General features: G+C 44.2%; 1 long non-coding RNA gene across 1 annotated transcript in view; it reads left to right on the top strand.

Moving 5' to 3' along the window:
* LOC140198602 (uncharacterized) overlaps nt 1-19,919 on the top strand; it is an 85,699-nt gene extending 65,780 nt beyond the window's left edge. Inside the window, exon 3 of the long non-coding RNA XR_011886213.1 lies at nt 19,774-19,919. This is a non-coding gene — a long non-coding RNA (uncharacterized lncRNA). The remainder of the gene's footprint in view (nt 1-19,773) is intronic.
* Nucleotides 19,920-20,142: the final 223 nt, after the last annotated feature.

Raw genomic sequence — 20,142 nt, forward strand, 5'->3', positions numbered from 1 at the left:
AATCCTAGGCCTCTTTGTTCCATTACGCTCCTTAGTTTCCTACCATACATAGTGCAAGCCCTTCACTGGTTTGACTTTACAAAATGCATCGCCTCACTTTTACCTGTATTAAAATCCATTTGCCACTCTTCATCCCACTTCTCACCAACATTTTATACAGTTGTAACATGTCATTCCAACCCTTGTATTCATTGCCTTATCAGCAAGCGTATCAAATTCCACCTTCATCACCCAGTCGACCTGTGGTTACTACTTTCAGGAAATCAAGTACTCATATCCCAAGCTCTCTCCACTTTATAGCATTCCTCAGGGCTCTGCCATTTACTGTGCAAGCCCTGTCCTGAATTAACTTGCCAAAATGCAATACTTTGCACTTGTCTGAATTAAATTCCTGGATAAGTACATGGAGCTTAGGAAAATAGAGGGCTATAGGTAACCCTAGGTAATTTCTAAAATAAGTATATGTTCTGTACAGCATCGTGGGCCTAAGGGCCTGTATTGTGCTGTAGGTTTTCTATGTTTCTATGTTTCCCGAACAAATTGAGATGCCCTTGTAATCACCATATGATAATCTTCTTCACTATAAATAACACTCCTAATTTCATGTCATTCACAGACTTCCTGATCAAAATTTATGCATTTGCATCCAAATCAAACCGCTGTCCTAACACTGACCCCTGCAGCACACTACTAATCACCGGTCTATTCCGAGAAACAACTTTCACCCAGCACCCTCTGCTTCCTCCCACCGAGTTAATTGTGAACCCACCTTAATTAGCTCTCCCTGGATTCCATGGGTTCCTCAACTTCCAGATCAGTCCACTATGCAGGATCTTGGTAAAGGCCCTGCAAAGTCCAAATAAACAACATCCACTGCCCTAACATCATATACCTTTTTGGTTACCTCTTCAAAAGAAAACACAGAAATTTTTGTGAAGCACAAAGCCGTGCTGACTCCTAATCAGATTCTGTCTCTCAAAACGTTGATTAGAACCTATCCCTCAGAATTCCCTCCATTAGCTTCTCCATTAACATCAAGCTAATCGGCCAAAGGTTCCCTGGCTTTTCCTTGCTACCTGGTTATGGGTCACATTAATCTTCCTGCCACATTGTCCCTTTTTAGTTCCCTTATCACCTAAATTGGTCCACTGATGATCTGATGATACCATAGCCTCAGCACTCCACTCTGTCCTGTTCCACCTGGAAAGTGGAGCCTCATAGGCCAAGATGCAGTTTGTCAACATCAGCAAAATGTTTAGTAAAATCATACATCTTAAAAAGGATGGTAAACTTTACAGGTCAAAAGCTTTAAGTTCCTCGGGGTCAATATCACAAATGACCTGATTTGGTCCAACCAAGCAGAGTCCGCTGCCTGGAAGGCCCACCAGCGCCTTTACTTCCTGAGGAAGCTAAGGAAATTTGGCCTGTCCCCTAAAACCCTCACTAATTTTTATAGATGCACTGTAAAAAGCATTCTTCTGGAGCACATCACAACCTGGTATGGAAGTTGTCCTGTCCAAGACCGGAAGAAGCTGCAGAAGATCGTGAACACAGCCCAGCACACCACACAAACCAATCTTCCATCCTTGGGCTCACTTTACACTGCACGCTGTCGGAGCAGTGCTGCCAGGATAATCAAGGACACGACCCACCCAGCCAACACACTTTTCGTCCCTCTTCCTTCCGGGAGAAGGCTCAGGAGCTTGAAGACTTGTACGGCCAGATTTGGGAACAGCTTCTTTCCAACTGTGATAAGACTACTGAACGGATCCTGACCCGGATCTGGGCCATACCCTCCAAATATCTGGACCTGCCTCTCGGTTTTTTTACACTACCTTACTTTCCCTTTTCTATTTTCTATTTATGATTTATAATTTAAATTTTTAATATTTACTATCGATTTGTACTTCAGGGAGCACGAAGCGCAGAATCAAATATCGTGATGATTGTACGCTCTAGTATCAATTGTTTGGCGACAATTAAGTATAAAGTATAAAGTGCCCTCATTAGGTCTCAACACCTCTCTGTAATTAGATCTTGTACTTCTTGACAGAAAGAGCACAAACAGTCCATGTTGCCAGCAACATGTCCACCTCCATCATGCTGAGTACTACCGCCACCCAGGGCAGTAGTACTGCTGTTTATGCTGCCAATGTATGACTAGATCTAGTTCAAATTCAATCATCTTGTTCACCAATGACACAAAAAACAGTGGCTGGCTGCATTAACAATGATGATGAGACAGTATTCAGAGAGGAGGCAGAGTGGCTGGTAGTATGGTGTAAGGACAACAACTTGAGTCTCAACAGGGACAAATCTAAAGAAGATAATCGTGGACTTTAGGAAGGTGCAGGCTGACCACTCCTCACTGCATATAAATGGCTCCTCCAAGGAGAGAGTTAGGAGCACTAAGTTTCTGGGAGTGCATGCAACGAATGATCTCACCTTGTTTCTTAACACCACCTCTTTAGCCAAGAAAGTACAGTAGCGTCTCCACTCCCTACTCCCCGCGTCCCCTTTTTATAGGAGCACCATTGATGTCCTGACCAGTCGCATCATCATCTGGTACAAGAATTGCAAGGCATCTGACCGCAAGACTCTGCAAAGGGTTATGCGAACTGTTGAGACGATCATGAGGTCTCTCTTCCATCCATCTGAGATATTTATCCGGAGCACTGTGTATGCAGGGATCTTGTCTGGAACCCTTCCATCCATCCAACAATCTTTTTGATCCCCTACCATGAGGCATGAGATAGCACAGAAACTGCATATTCCCCCAGGCTGTGGGACTACTGAACTCCAAGTCACCAACCAGGTCTCATCACGTATGAAGTGTCAGTAGTGTATACTACTCAGTTTTTAACTTGTGCCGTAAATGTTTCCCATTATTTCTTAATTTATTTGTGTGTTAATTACTTTGTGTCATCTGTGAGTCATTTGTTATATGTACTGTGTTGTGCACCTTGGTCCAGAGGAGTGATGTTCCATTTGGCGGTATATATTTATATGGTTGAATGACAATCAATTTGAATAGCATTAGCCACTTTTCAGTCTTCAAGAACTTTGCAAGTGGCTGACAATGAAGCAAAACTCTCCATAAGTGCCTCTGCAATTTCTCCCCAGACTCCCACAAAGTTCTAAGATGCATTCGGTCAGGCTGTGTGTATTTATCTACTTTACTGTGCCATAAGACTGCAAATATCTCCTCCCTGGAGATAAAAATGTTCTCCAAAACACTAGCTTACCTTATCACTTGAGCAACCATGATTCTCTCCTCAGTAAACACGGAGGAGAAATTCCATCCACATCCTGCAGTTCAAGACATAAACAGCCCTCTTGATCTCTGAGGGCACTTACACTTTACATAGTCATTCTTGTGCTTGTACTCTAGCTATAGAACCTCTTGGATTTTCCTTAACTTTACCTGCCTGAACCACCTCATACCTTCTCCTTGCCCTCCTAATTTTCATCCTAAGAGGGTTCTTTTTTTTATAGTTATCAAGGGGTTTACTCAATCCTAACCTCCTAAACCCAATGCACTGTACACTTCTTTCTTTTCCTTGACCAGAGCCTCGATATTTCTCATCAGCCAAGGCTCCCTCAACTTGCCAGGTTTACCCTTTACCCTAACAAGATCATGCTGCTCCTGGACTCTTAAAATCCTTTTGTTCTTTTCCCTTTTCTTTTGGTGCTGAGAGCTCTTCAAAGTTTTTAAAGTCTTCAAGGAGAAGGAGTGGATTTTGTGCTGGCGTTAAGGTTTGTGCAAAAACTAGTCCCTCTGCCATATGGAGAACTGACAAATGTTTACTCATTTCCATAGATGTTGCCTGACCTGCTGAGTTCCTCTAACATTTTGTATGTGTTACTCTGCATGTCCAGCATCTGCTGAATATCTTGTGTTTATGAACATGCTTAAGGAGCTCAGTGATCAAATCCTCTTCCTATTGCCACTTTCTTGTGATCTTTATTTCTCTGCCTTAAAATCCAGCTCATGTGCACTTTAGGTAGCAAGTTAATTGGCTTTGTATCCTGGTGCCTCCATTTTACTTGGCCGCACAGTAAAAGCTGCGCTTAACCCAATATGGAAACCAAAGGATGGTTTCTTGGCGACAAAAGATGTTATTAAAGAGACGTCTAATGACAGCCACATACCCAAGCGTATTGGGAAGAATGTATGCAATGAAAGTTGATCTTCCACAAGACATGCCATAAAGCTGACCTTCCATATGCTCAAAAAATACTTAAGATGCTCTGCAAACCCAATATTTTTGAGAGAAACCAAAATTAAGAGCCATTGATACAGGCAATACTAATTCTATAAGTATCCAGACATAACATCTTTATTGAGATAGTGTAACTTTTACCAGCAAAAGAAATAGTTGTGTGATTGATATAAGGAGGTGAGAAATAATTGCACAGGGAAGTCCAAACTGAAGACGCTATCTGTTGGCAACAGGTGAAGTCAATATACTCAATTCAGCCCTCTATCAAGTTTGCCCTTCGATGCATCACAGAGCCATGACTGAAGTCAAATATTACCTTATTTTGTTGTTCAGAACTTGTCCGACACAGACAGGGATGAGTTCTTGGCCACCCCTCAGTAAGTGGTGAGCTGTGATCATGTTGCTCTGATGGTTCAGTATGGAGTGAAGGGTTTTCCTGTGAATGAAAATGGATGATCAGTGCAGACTTGTTCCAGAGGATCAAACACGAAGCTTGAAGCCAGAAGCCATTCCTTTACCTCCTTGGGAGGTACAGCGGCCACATTGTGAGAGGATTTCAGCTACTAGCTCGCCCGGAAAAGCACGAGCACAGCAAGCTCAATAAAGCAGCAGGTACAGGAGCGCCGAGATCCCTCAGCTTGGCCTTGCTTTCATTTTTATTGATTTATTCAGATACAGCACAGAGTAGGCTCTTCCAGTCCTTTGAGTCGTACTGCCCAGCAACCCCCAATTTAACCACAGCCTAATTACAGAACAACTTACAATGACCAATTAACCTAATGAGTTAAAGCAATTCTTCAATAGGTTTGACAACTGCCCTCCTGTTCACACCTCCTTCAGCTCACCAGTCCAGGTGCCGAGGCACACGATGCTCCCTCAGCACCAACATCTCCCCTCCTCCCTCCTCCTCTCTCCAGTTCGACACATGGATGAACGACAGAGGCTACCACTGTCTACATCCCCTCCTTACCCTGTACCCATTATCCACACCTCCACACAGCAGCTGCTTTCATCCTGACCTTCACCTCCTCCTGCCCCCACCTCCACCAGCTCACCTTCACTACAGAGCAGGTGAGATGGGCTCTGGGAAAACTCAGACACGGCAAAGAATTGGGACTAGATGGTGTGAACCCCAAGGTCCTGAAGGAGTATGCTGAGCAACTGTGTGGAGTTGTGCAGCGCATTTTCAATCAGAGTCTCAGCCTGGAAAGGGTCCTGAATGTGTGGTCCCAGTGCCCAAGAAGGGCCGATGGAAAGCCTTGAATGTCGACCGTCCAGTGGCCCTGACCTCACACATCATGAGGGCCCTAGAGAGGCTGGTCCTGGCTCTCTTCAGATCAGGCTTCAATCTCCTGCAGGTTGTCTACTAGGAGCACATTGGCGTCCATGATTCTGTCATCTACCTGCTGAACAGAGCTTACTCCCATTTGGATAAGTAAGGCAGCACTGTAAGGATCATGTTTTTTGATTTCTCAAGCGCCTTCAATACCACACAGCCCTCATTGCTGGGGGAATAGCTCTGTTTAATGCAATTGTATCCTGAATAATGGACTATCTGACTGACAGACCACAGTTTGTGCAGCCTCAGAGCTATGTGTCAGACATGGCTTTAAACAGCACTGGGACCCCAAAGGGGACTGAACTAGCTCCCTTCCTGTTTACCCTGTATAGCTCAGAGTTTAGATACAACACTGAGTCGTGTCATCTGCAGAAGTTCTCTGATTACTCAGCAATAGTTGGATGTATAAAGGAAGGATGGGAGGATGAATACAGGGCTTTGGTGGAGGACTTTGTCAAATGGTGCAAACTGAATCATCTGCAGCTCAACATCAGTAATGACAAAGGAGCTGGTGAAGGACTTTAGGAAGACTAAGCTTGCACTGCTCCCTGTTACTATTGAGGGTGAGAACCTGGATATGGTGAGGACCTACAAGTACCTGGGGGTGCACTTGGATGACAGACTTGAGTGGAGCACCAACACAGAGGCTGCGTACAAGAAGGGTCAGAGCCACCTCTACTTCCTGAGGAGACTGAGGTCCATTGGAGTATGCAGGCCTCTCCTTCACATGTTCTACCACTCTGTTGTCACCAGTACAATCTTCCATGTGGTGGTGTGCTGGGGCAATGACATCAACACGGGTGATGCCATCAGGCTCAATAAACTGATTAGGAAGTCTGGTTCAGTTATAGGAGTCAAACTGGACACACTGGAGGCTGTGGTAGAAGAAATGAGCCAATGGAAAAACTTGCAGTTCTGGACAATGTTTCTCACCCTCTGCATGCCACCTTGGCTGAACAGAGGAACACTTTTAGTAGTAGACCAAGGCAACTATTTGACTGTTTGAGGTAACTTACTTTTTATTCTTTCTTACATCTCTTCTAATATTTGTATATTTGTATATCTGTGCACTTGTTATGCTACTGTGACACTGTAACTTCCTTTGGAATCAATGAAGTATCTAACTATCAACCAACTGGTATGTCTTTGGACTGTGGGAGGCCCGGAGGAAGCCGAAGTAGTCATGGGGAGTGCATACAAACTCCTTACAGACAATGGTGGGAGTTGAACTCAGGTTGCGGGTACTGTAAGCGTTGTACTAACCACGCTACCAGTTTGTGGTGAGTCATCCGATGTCTCCCAATGGGAATGTTAGTGCAGCAGATGGGATATAAACCATTTCAGTAACCCAGGGGTCAAGCATTCCATTCGTCAGCTGTAGAGTCCCAATTCTCTTAACTGACACAGCCTGAAAAGAAGAGTCACCTCTGACATTTCCCATGCTGAGAATTCTTGAGCATCTTTGATTTTCTTCCAATCAGATATTGAAAAAAAAAATCACTAGTGGATAAAGGAATACTTGTACAAAGCATTTTCCAATATGGTGTCTCTAAAATAGCTATGGACAGACATGAATTTCTTGCTTCAGTGGGCCTGTAAGTAATCTCAAGATTATGTCATTGAGGGAGTTTTCTTTGAAATGGTTCATCTGATCTGCAATTTCTGGAAGAGGGCCTTCTACATTTACACTGCATGAAAAGGTTTATTGCTGACTTTGCATTTTATCATTTGTTTCGAATTTTATCCAGTCAAGTCCATGTTGTAGCAGTTTTTGCAAATATGGAAAAAGAAGGGGTATAGATATTGTGTAGGTTTCATTATGTCAGGAGATGTAAAGGAGACTTGACCCAAAAGCAGAGCAGTGAAGACAAGTTTGATGAGCAATACCTTTAATAATAGACTACAAAATAACAAGGCACAAGGGGCCACAAAACAAGAGAGAACATAAACTAAACACAACAGGCAACAGGGTAAATTTTAGGCAGGGAGAGTGAAGGCTAGGGGCAACTGGTTGAGGCCAGCTGGTTCAGTGAATGAACAAGGACTGTGGTTGAGAACTGGGGTTAAAAAGGTTGCAGGTGATGAGTGTGGAATGAGCGGCAGGCGAACCCTATTAGCTGGGTGGAGACTGGGAGGTGCCTGCATGTGCAAGCTGGGAGGTGTCAGAAGGAGCAAGCCTGGCACATTGTGGTTTATACCACCCTACCAACCAAATCTACACTGATAAAACAAAGTTAATCTACGCTAGCCCCATTTTATATTCCCTAACTCTCTTCAAGTTCTACCATTTACCTACTGTACATATTAAGGGGAACTTACACTGGTCAATTAAACTACCAACGTGAATGCATTTGAGATGTGGGCGGGAAATGGAGCACCCCAGAGGAAACCCAAATAGGGAGGAAGTACAGATTCCACGCAGACAATCCCAGAGGTCTGGATTGAACCCAGATTACTGGAGCGTTGAGGCAATAGTTTTGCTAGCAGCACCACTGTGCCTCTTGAATATCCACCTAACTGTTTGTCAAGGAAAGGATATTTAACAAAGACCACTAAAGGATAGGAGAAATATTAGGGTAGATATTCCTCTTTTATAAAATTGTGCACCTTGATTCTGTTATTTTTCAACAATTTGACCTTAAGAAAGAGATTCACATTGGATAGGGACTGTGCAGTATCCCCTGATTGTTTTCTTAAGTGAATCAACAACAGTGAAAAACTAACTTCTTGCCCCCTTCCCCAACCTGACCTCATATGGTAGCTTCAAACTTCGACAGTGGTCTTTTCCACAGACCTATACACATCCAGGGAATTAAAACACAGAACATAAAGGAGTACTGCACATGATATCTGTGCCAACCATGTGGCAGTATGAATGAATGAATCCCATCTGCCTGCACAGAGCTTATATCCCCCCATTCCCTGCTTGCTCCTATGCCTGGCAATGTGTTCCAAGCACCCACCTCTATTTGTGTGAAAAAATTGCCTCATAAATCTCCTGATAACTCTATTGTACATCCAGTAGCACTTACATCAACTGTGATCTTATGCATCAAGAGGGTTTTCATAAAGCCCAAGAGGGTGGTGACCTGGATCCACTCGAATTTGCTTACTGCCGCAATAAGTCAACAGCAGATACAATTTCACTGGCTCTTTAATTAGCTCTGGAACACAGGGACAATGAAAATGCTTTCATCAGACTTCAGCTCAGCATTCAACACAATCATCTCCTCAAAACTAATCCATTGGTTTCTGGGCATCGATACCTCCCTGTGCAACTAGATCTTCAATTTCCTCAGCTTCAGAGCCCAGTCAGAAAGGGTTGGCAACGACATCTCCTTCACCATCACCAGCGGCATAAGTGCACCAAATGACTGCTGAGCCTCTTGCCTTATTCTTTATATTATAACTATATGGCTAGTAGAGCTCCAGTGTCATATTTAAGTTTACTGATGACATCACTATGGTTGGTTGAATCATAGGGGTGACGAATCAGCATATAGGAGTGAGATTGAACATCTGGTTGAGTGGTGCCACAACAACAACCTCTTATTCCATGTCACTTAATGATATTAACTACTGGAGGAAAAATCTGAAGGTCCATGAGCCAGTACTCATTAGAGGACCAGAGATGTAGCTTCAAATTCATTGGCATTAACTTACCGGAAGATCTGCTTGGGATCAGCACGTGTGTATCATCACGAGGAAGGCATGACAGTACCTCTACTTTCTTAGAAGTCTGTGTAGATTTGGCATGTCACCAAAAATGTTGACAATTTCTATAGATGTGGAGATGCGATATCCTAACTGGCCTGGTATGGAAAAAACAATCCCAGGAATGGAAAGGTTGCAGGAAGTGGTGGATACAGCTGAGTCCATCACAGGCAGAGCCCTCCCTACCACTGAGTGCACTTTAATGTAGCGCTGCCGCAAGAAAGCAGCATTCATCATCAAGGATATCCACCATCCGGACCAGTCTGTCCCCTCAACATAATCAAGATGCAGGAGGAACTCAGCAGGACACGCAGCATTTATGGAAATGAATGAACAGCTGACATTTTGGTCCGAGACCCTTCATCAGGACTGGAAAGAAAGGGAGAAGATGCCAGAATAAGAAGGTGGGGACAAGGGGAAGAAGTACACTCTGGAAGGTGATAAGTGAATCCAGGTGGGTGGGAGAGGGAGGATGAAGTAAGGAACTGGAAGGTGGTAGGTAGAAAAGGTAAAGGGCTGGAGAAGAAGGAATCTGATAGGAGCGAAGAGTGGATATTCTGGGTCCCAAATAGTCCTTCCAGGTGTGGCAACACCACACATGTGTATTTATTACGGTCGTCTACTTACTGTATCTGGTGCTCCCAATGTGTCCTCCTCTACTTTGGTAAAATCCAGCGGAGATTAGGAGACCACTTTTGTCGAGCAACTTTGCTCTACTCCATTCACAAAGAGTAGAGTTTCTCAGTGGCCAACCATTTTAATTCCAATCCCCATTCCCATTCTGACATATAGGTCCACGGCCTCCTCTTCTATGATGAGGCAACTCTCAGGTTGGTGGAGCAACACCACATATTCCATCTGAGTAATTTCCAAACTGATAACATGAACATCGACTTCTCCTACTTCTGTAATTTTCCCCCCTCCCCCTTCCTTCTTCTTCTACTCCCCACTCTGGCCCCCATCTTACTTCTTCTCCTCAGCTGTCTATCACCTCTCCCTGGTGCCCCTCTTCCTTCCCTTTCTCCCATGGTCCACTCTCCTCTCCTATCAAATCCATTCTTCTCCAGCCCTTTACCTTTTCAACCTATCAACTCCCAGCTTCTTACTTCATTCCCACCCCCACTCAGTTGGCTTCACCTGTCACCTTCTAGTTTGGATTCATTCACCTCCTCCACTTTCTTATTCTGGCACCTTCCTCCTTTTTTTCCAGTCCTGATGAAGGGTCAGGACTTAAACGTTCATAGACGCTACCTGTCCTGATTTTATGTGTGTGTGTGTGTGTGTGTTGTTCTGGATTTCCAGCACCTGCAGAATCTCTTGTGTTTATGTCAGTCTACCTTCTCGCTACTACCATCAGGCAGGAGATCCAGGAGCCTTGGATCCTTGGGTCCCACGCCATCAGGTTTAGGATGAGCTGATTCTATAACTGACAGATTCACTTCCAAGGATTCTTTGCAACTCATGTTCTCAGTATTATTTATAATTGCACAGTTTGTTTCTTTTGCACATTGGTTGTTTATATATATATATAATTTTTTGGGGTGAATTATTTTATTGCTTTATTCCTGTAAATGCCTGCAAGAAAATGAGCCTCACTGTAGTATATAGTAACCTACATATATGTACCTTGATATTAAATTTACTTTGAATTTTGAACTTTGAACAATGTAGCATTGATCAAGAAAGCACAGCAGCATCTTTACTTCCTTAAGCATCCGAGAAAATTGAACATGTCATCCGGGATTCTCTTGAACTTCTACAGATGCCCTATTGAGAATATCTTGACAGGCTGCTTCTCAGCCTGGTAACTGCTCTGCATACGTTTACCTTGACTTTGCCTTTGCTCTGGACTGACAGAACCAGCAGAGTGGTAAGCACTGCTCAGTCCACAGCAACTCGCCACTTCCTTGCATTTCCACGCTGCATTGCATCAGGAAGGCTATTTGTACCGTTAAGGATGCCTGCCATCCTGGCCATTCCACTTACTCTCTTCTCCCTTCTGGAAGAAGATACTGGAGCTTGACAGCTTGCATGTCCAAACTTACGAACAACTTCTTCCCCACTACTATCAAACTTCCGAACCTGTCACCACTCTCGAGTCCCCTTCCCGGTGTTCTCAGGCTCTTAGTTCTACGTCTCTTAGTTATTCCATTGTCGTCACTTTAGTTTTTCTTGTTTGCAGTTCCTCAGACAGCACTGCAATTTTTGAACCATTCGTTGGTTTTTGCGCTCTCCACTGTATTTATTTTTGCATTTCTTAGTACCATATGTATATTTTACTCTAAGCTTCACAAAAGCAAGGGATTTAATTGAACTCACATGTATATGACAATAAACTAATCAGAACATTTTAAACATTATCCCTCTCATCTTAAAGCTATGCCCTCTAGTATGTGACATTTCCACCCTGGGAGAAAGACTGACTATCCACCCTCTATAATTTTACGTACCTTGAGTCACTTTGCACCTGGATCTTTTTTTGTGGTTGACCAAGTTATTTGATAACAAGAGTAACAGAGACAGCAAATTGGTGGCCAAAGGTTAAAGATTCAAGGTGATTAAACAGCTCTGGCATTGTATGAGCTGTAGTCTAGTGGAAAGTGGACTTAATAGGGGCTTGGTTCATTGCCAGGACAATTTAATTATGAATAATCCTGCAATGCAGCAAACTAATCATTGTACAGGTTCACTGGTCTTTATCTGCTGAAATTGTTTTGGTGTTGTTCTCTACTAAACCCTCAACACTTTGCTTAATCTCCCCCTCCAATCTATTGAGATAAAGGATTTCTTTAATGCAATCCTGGTGGGATTTGGGGTTTAATATAATTTGACTCAAGGGACAGACCACAAGCCTTGGCAGAGAAGTAAAACTACAGCTGTTGATGCACTGGTAAACCACAAACAGATTTGTATACAATACCATTAGTTAAAAAGAGATCAAGATTTGCTGGACTTTAAAATAGTTTCTGGTGCATAAAACTTTCAGTTTTAACTGTTAAAAAACTAAACATGGGAAGAGGGCATTCCAGTTAGACCACTGGGGAAGGGGCAATTGGTGGGTTGGAGGGAGGCTCAGATTGAGGGTCATTCAGTGAGTAGGAAGCCTCCACAACAACTCAAATTCTCTTTCAGACTCTACTGTCATCCTTTCTAGTTTTTGAGAGGGACTGTGGAGAACAATCCAATTTCCAGAATGCACTCTGTTTTTTACCCTTTGTCTATTCACTGTGTCTAATACACATCATCACCACTCTGAATTAATAGTAAGTGCCAATTCCTGTAATGATTGGTGGAAAATGTGTAATTGAATTGATACTCGAGGCTTGTCTAACTGTGAGCAAAGTGGATGCGATTGCTAACGTACCAGAACCAACCAATGTGGAGACGCTCAGGTAATTTGTAGATATGTGCAACTATTATGAATAATTGCTCACAAACCCATCATTCTTGCAACATGAGTTGTTAGCAAACAGAAGCCAAAGGTTGTTTCTATTACATGAAGAGGAACATGAACCATACAAACATGGAATTGCAAGTGGCAGGTTGCTCCCGTTTGGGCAAGCGTCCAGAGCTTGCTCATGAAGTATCCCCAGCATCATCCATTGATTACTTCCAAGTATAAGCATACAAATCACATGCTCCTGTGCACAACAATGGTACTGAGGTTAAGAGGGTTGAGAATTTCTGGTTCCGATATCGCCAATACCCTGTTCTGATCCAATTGTGTTGATGACATGGCTAAGTTCAACAGTGCATCTAATTCCTTGGTAAGCTAAAGACATCTGGCATGAGTCTTTTTAACCATCAACACCATGGAAATTATCCTATCCCAACACATCACAGCTTGGTATTGCAACTGTTCTGCCCATGGCCACAAGAAACTACGGAGGTGTGGATATCATGGAAACCAGTGTCCCCTTCATGAGTTCTGTCTACACTTCTCACTACCTTCGTAAAGAAGGCAACAAAATCAAAGCACCTCGCCCACCTTGGCCATTTTCCTCCCTCCCATTGGGCAGAATTTACAAAAGCCTAAAAACATATTGTTGTTGTTGTTGTTGTTATTCGTCCTTCGTAGTTGAAGATGACCATGGATTCAAAGTCAAATGGGAGATTGGTGGCTGTGGGTCCAGAGGTGACTGATGAGGCCAATCCGGGTCCTGAAGGCTCGCCCACATGTGGGACACAAGTGGGTGGGTGCTGTCGTGGCAGTGGATGCTGCTCGGGCCTAGCGCACAGCACGCTTTCAATGCGCCTCGATGATGCGCCTGACTTCAGCTGCACGGGCTCCTGTGGTGATCTTGCTGCGCCAAGCTGGACGGTCGAGGGCAAGCGTCTCCCACGTGTTGATGTCGACACCCAGGCCTTTGAGGGACGCTTTGAGGCAGTCTTTGTAACGTTTCTTCTGCCCCCCGACTGAGCGCTTGCCCTGACACAGTTCTCCGTACAGCAGCTGCTTATGCAATCGGCTGTCTGGCATTCTGACCACATGTCCAGACCACCGGGCCTGGGCTGTCAGCAGGAGGGTGTAGACGCTGCAGAGCCCAGCTCGTTCCAGGATTTCCGTGTCGGGGACGTTGTCCTGCCACCTGATGTGGAGGAGTCTGTGGAGACAGCTCAGGTGAAAGTGGTTGAGCTGTTTGGTGTGTCTGCTGTAGACAGTCCAGGTCTCGCTGGCGTAAAGGAGGGTGGTAAGGACCACTGCACAGTAGACCTTCAGCTTGGTGGTAAGGCTGAGTCCTCTCTGCTCCCAGACGTTCTCACAGAGTCTCCCGAAGGCGACGCTGCCTTTGGCAATCCTGTTGTTGACCTCAGCGTCTATATTCACTGCGCGAGAGAGTATGCTGCCCAGGTAGGTGAAGTTGTCGACTGCCTGGAGGTTCTGGCCCTTCACCGTGATGCGCGGCTCCTGGTATGGCTTTCCTGGGGCAGGCTGGTACATAACTTCGGTCTTTTTGGTGCTGATAGTGAGTCCGAAGTTGTCGCAGGCTTGTGAGAAGCAGTCCATTTCACGCTGCATCTCCTGCTCTGTGCTGGCATTGAGTGCGCAGTCATCAGCAAACAACAAGTCTCTGATGACAGTCTCTCGCAGCTTTGTAACTGCCTGCAGGCGCCTAAGGTTGAACAACCTGCCGTCAGTCCTGTACCTGACGTGGATTCCTTCTTCGTAGTTACAGAAGGCATCTGTCAGCATGGCAGAGAATACCATACTGAACAGAGTCGGGGCAAGAACGCAGCCTTGTTTGACGCCATTTGTCACTGGGAAGGCCTCTGACTCGTCGTCATCCAGAACTTTCACCATCATACCGACGTGGAACTGCCGGACGATTGTGATGAACTTGCTGGGGCAGCCAAACTTCTCCATAATCTTCCACAAGCCTTCTCTGCTGACCGTATCGAAAGCCTTGGTTAGATCGACAAAGGTCACGAAGAGGTCGCTGTGTTGCTCCTGGCATTTTTCCTGGAGTTGGCGCGCAGCAAAAATCATGTCCGCGGTCCCACGTTCAGCATGGAAACCATATTGGCTTTCTGGGAGCAGACCTTGCTCAAGATGTTGGAGAAGGCGGTTGAGCAGGACGCGGGCCAGAATCTTCCCCGCAATGGACAAGAGGGAGATGCCTCGGTGGTTGTCGCAAGGCTGGCGGTTGCCTTTCCTCTTGTAGATGTGGACTATGCTGGCATCTTTCAGCTGTTGCGGGACCTGTCCCTTTTTCCACATGGACTGGAAGAGAACAGTCAGCTTTTGCATCATGACAGGGCCTCCTGCTTTGTATACCTCAGCAGGGATTGCATCGGGTCCTGGTGCTTTGCCACAGGAGAGTTGCTTCACTGCCTTCCTGACTTCATCTACTGTGGGGAGGGTGTCGAGGTTCTTGTTGATCTCTACCTGGGGCAGGCGGGCAATGGCCTCGTCGTTGATGTCGGCAGGGCGGTTAAGGACGTTGTTAAAGTGCTCAGCCCACCGATCCAGAATCTGCTTCTTCTCTGTCAGCAGCTGCGTCTCATCTGCGTTGAGGAGGGGTGAGGAGCCGGAGGACTGGGGTCCGTATACAGCCTTAAGCGCATCGTAGAAGCGCTTTATGTCGTGGCTGTCTGCATAGCCCTGGATTTCATCAGCCTTCTTGCTGAACCAGCTGTCCTGCATCTTGCGAAGTTTTTTCTGCACCTTTCTTCTTGTGTTGGTAAAGGCATCTTTCTTGGCTAGCGACGTGGGGTCGTTCTGATGCGCTCTGTAATGTTGATGTTTCTCCGTTAGTAGTGCCTGTATTTCTTCAACATTCTCATCGAACCAGTCTTGGTTTCTTTGGGTTGCTGGTCCGAGATGTTTAAGGGCGGTAGTGTAGACAGCGTCTCTGAAGGCCGTCCACTGTTCCTCAACGCTGGTCCCGTCATCCTGTGGTGTGTCTGGCAGTCTGCCTTCAAGGTCATTGATGAGTTCTTCTGCAACCCTGCTGCTTTTCAGCTTGGAGACATTCAGCCTCTTTGCAGTCTTCTGCCCTTGGGGTCTTCTCATGGGCAGAATGCGAAGCCTGAACTTGGACGCAATGAGGCGGTGGTCGGTCCAGCAGTCGGCACCACACATGGCTCTCAACATATACCACCAGACTCATGGACAGCTTGGACCCTGCTGATATAAGACTACTGAGAGGTTCCCAGGTATGATAAGATGGATTCTTTACCTCACAATCCACCTCATTAACACCTTGTACCATATTGTCAGAATGAGAATCAGAATCAGGTTTAATATTACTGGCATATGTCATCAAATTTGTTAAGTGACAGCAGTACATTGCAATATTTAATCAAAAAACTGTAAATTACAGTAAGTACATTAAAAAATTAAATTAAGTAAGTACTGAGAAAAAGAGAAGGTGAAGTAGAGTTCATGAGTTCAATAACTATTTAGAAGTCTGATGGCAGATGGAACGAGGCTATTCCTGAATCACTGAATATGTGTCTCCAGGCTTCAGTACCTCCTCCCCGATGGTAGCAATGAGAAGAGGGTATGTCTTGGGTGATGGGGGTCCTTAATGATGGATGCCACCTTTTTGAGACGTCGCTCCTTGAAGATGCCTGGATGCTGAGAAGACCTGTTCCATGATGGAGCTGACTGAGTTTACAATTTTCTGCAGTTTATTTCAATCCTACGCAGTGCTTTATCCCATACCAGACAGTGATGCAGCCAGTTAGAATACTCGACATGGTACATTTGTAGAAATTTGTGAGTATCTTTGGAGACATATGAAATCTCCTCAAACTCCAAATAAAATATAATTGCTGTCATGTCTTCGTTGTAACTGCATTGACATCTTGGGCCCAGGATGGATCCCGAGGGATGTTGATAACCAGGAACTTGTAATTGGTTACACTTTCCACTGTTGATCCCATAATGAGGACTGATTTCCTTTTCTTACTCTTTCTGCAGTCCACGATCAATTCTTTGGTCTTACTGATGTTGAGTGCGAGGTCGTTGCTGTGACAACACTCAACCAACTAATCTATCTTACTCCAGCATATCTTCTCATCACCATCTGATATGCTGCTAGCAATAGTTGTGTCATAAGCAAATTTATGAGACCATAAGGCCATAAGACATAGGAGCAGAATTAGGCCATTCAGCCCACTGAGTGTGTACTGCCATCTCATCATGGCTGATCCCAGATCCCACTCGTCCCCATAATCTGCCTTCTTGCCATATCCTTTGATGTCCTGACCAATCAGGAAACTATCATATCAACTTCCGCCTTAAATATACCCACGGATGCCCTCCACTGCAGCCTGTGGTAGAGCATTCCACAGATTCGCTACTCTCTGGCTAAATCTAAAAGGTCGCCCCTCCATTTTGAGGATGTTCCCTCTAGTTCTGTATATCCCCATCATAGGAAACATCCTCTTCACGTCCACCCTATCTAGTCCTTGCAATATTCAGCCGGTTTCAATGAGAAATTCTTCTAAATTTCACATTCTTCTAAATTCCAGTGAGCATAGGCCCAAAGCTGCCAAATGCTCTTCATGCTTATAAAAAGTATTCACCCCACTCCTTGAAATTTTTCATATTTTATTGTTTTACAACATTGAATCACAGTGGATTTCATTTGGCTTTTTTGGCACTGATCAACAGAAAAAGACTCTTTTGTGTCAAAGTGAAAACATATCTCTATAAATTGATTACATAAGTATTCAACCCCTTTAATATGACATACCAAATTATCACTGGTGCAGCCTATTGGCTTTAAAAGTTTCATAATTAGCTAAATAGAGATCTGTTTTTGGAGAACTGTGTGCAGTCAAGGTGTTTTAATTGCTTGTAGTAAAAATACACCTCTGAAGTCCAACTGCTGGTGAGTCAGTATGCTGGCAAAAACCACACCAAGAAGGCAAAAGAACACTCCAAGCAACTCAACAAGAACGTTATTGAAAACAATGTCAAGAGATGGCTACAAGAAAATTTCCAAGTCACTGAATATCCCTTGGAGTTCAGTTTGTCAATAATCAAGAACTGGAAAGAATATGGCACAGCTGTAAATCTGCCTAGAGCAGGCTGTCCACAAAAACTGAGTGACCGTGCAAGATAGGGACTAGTGATGGAGGCCACCAGCAGACCAAAGACAACTCTGGAGGAGTTAAAAGCTTCAGTGGTTGATATGGGAGAGACTGCACATACAACTGTTGCCCAGGTGCTTCACCAGTTGCTGCTTTATGGAACAGAGCCAAAGAGAAAGCAAGGGTTGAAAAAAAAAATCACATGAAATCTTGGCTAGAGTTTGCCAGAAGGCATGTGGTAGACTCTAAACTCGGGTAGAAGTTTGTTCAATGGTCTGATTAAACCAAAACTGAGCTTTTTGGCCATCAGACTAAACAGTATGTTTGGTGTAAGTCAAATACTGCACATCATCAAAAACACACTATCTGTACCGTGAAGCATGGTGGTGGCTGCATCATGCTGTGGGGATGCTTCACTGCAGCAGGCCCTGGAAGGCTTGTGAAGGTAGAGGGTAAAATGAATGCAACAAAATACAGGGGAATCCTGCAGGAAAACCTGATGCAGTCTGCAAGAGAACTGCAACTTGGGAGAAGATTTGTTTTCCAGCAGGACAATCACCCCAAGCATGGAGCCAAAACTACACAGGAAAGGCTTAAAAACAACAAAGTTAATGTCCTGGAGTGGCTGAGTCAGAGTCCAGGCCGCAATCCAATTGAGAATTTGTAGCTGGATTTGAAAAGGGCTATTCACTCATAATCCCTATGCAATTTTACAGAGCTTGTGCAGTTTTGTAAAGAAGAATGGGGAAAAAATTCAGTGTCCAGATGCGCAAAGCTGATAGAGACCTATCCACAAAGACTCAAGGCTGCAATTGCTGCCAAAGGTGCATCTACTAAATACTGACTTGAAATGGGTAAATACTTATGCAATCGATTATTTTGTGTTCTATATTTGTAATTAATTTAGATCACATTGTAAAGATCTGTTTTCAATTTGGCATGAAAGAATCTTTTTCTGTTGATCAGTGTCAAAAGGTCAAATTAAATCCACTGAGGTTCACTGTTATAAAAAATAAACCATGGAAGCTTCCAAGGGGGTAAGTACTTTTTATAAGCAGTGTATGTTAACACCTCTATTCCCGGAATCATCCTTGTGAACCTCCCCTAGACTCTCTCCAAAAACAATACATCCTTTCTGAGATATGGGGCCCAAAACTACTGACAATACTCCAAGTATGGCCTGACTAGTGTCTAACAAAGCTTCAGCATTATCTCCCTGCTTTTATATTCTATTCCCCTGCAATAAATGCCAACATTGCATTTGCCTCCTTTACCACACTCAACCTGTAAATTAACCTTCTTGGAGTCTAGCACGAGAACTCTTAAGTACTTCATATTTGAACCTTCTTCCCATTTAGATAATAGTCCACACTGTTGTTCCTTTTATCAAAATGCATCATTATACATTTCCCAACACTGTATTCCATCTGTCACTTTTTTGTTCATTCTTCCAACTTGTCTAAGTCCTGCTGCAATGGTAATGCATCCTCAGCACTACCTATCCCGCCACCTATGTTTGTATCATTCACAAATTTTGCCACAAAGCCATCAATTCCATTATCTAAATCATTGACAAACAATGTGAAAAGTAACAGTCCCAATACTGACACCTAAGGAACACTGCCAGTCACTGGCAGCCAACCAGAAAAGGCCCCCTTTATTCCCACTCTCTGCCTCCTCCCTGTCAACCACTATTCATGCCAGTATATTTACTGTAACACCATAGGATTTTATCATATGTAATGCCCTGGTTCACACCTTTACTGTTATGCTGTAGTTATTTCATTTAGCAGTTCAGTAAGAGCAGTCTGTTCTGCTGTCAGCCTGTTTGGGTTATTGTTGAAGATAAGGGATGCTGAGGAATGTGTGCCATCCAATTAGGATGGTGGAAATAGGGGGGAGGTTTTTTTGGTGAGGAACACTAAAGTTGGTCTTCGGACTTTTGTTCGGCAGGAGATGAAGAGAGAAGATGCTGGGGAGAACGGTCATAAGATTCGACCCAGTGTGGGACCATGATTCGAAGAAGCCAGGTGCCGAGAATGACTGAAAATCAGTGAACGTTGAGCTCCAACTCACGCACATTTGACTGTCTAATTAGAATGGGCCCTTTTCTTTTTGTTTTTCTTTACTAACCCTTTAGTTAAGTTAAGACTCATAAATATAATTCATTTAAACATATGCAGTGTACTGTCTGTCATTTCATGGCACTAATTTGTAACAGGGTAGCGAATGACACAGTGTCCACACAAACCGGCGTTTGGGGTGGGAGAGTAATCTCACGGGTTTGACGGAATGAGAGAATGTCTTCCCTAGACTTACACA

Source organism: Mobula birostris, chromosome 6 (genome assembly GCF_030028105.1).
Source record: "Mobula birostris isolate sMobBir1 chromosome 6, sMobBir1.hap1, whole genome shotgun sequence".
Classification (NCBI taxonomy): Eukaryota; Metazoa; Chordata; class Chondrichthyes; order Myliobatiformes; family Myliobatidae; genus Mobula; species Mobula birostris.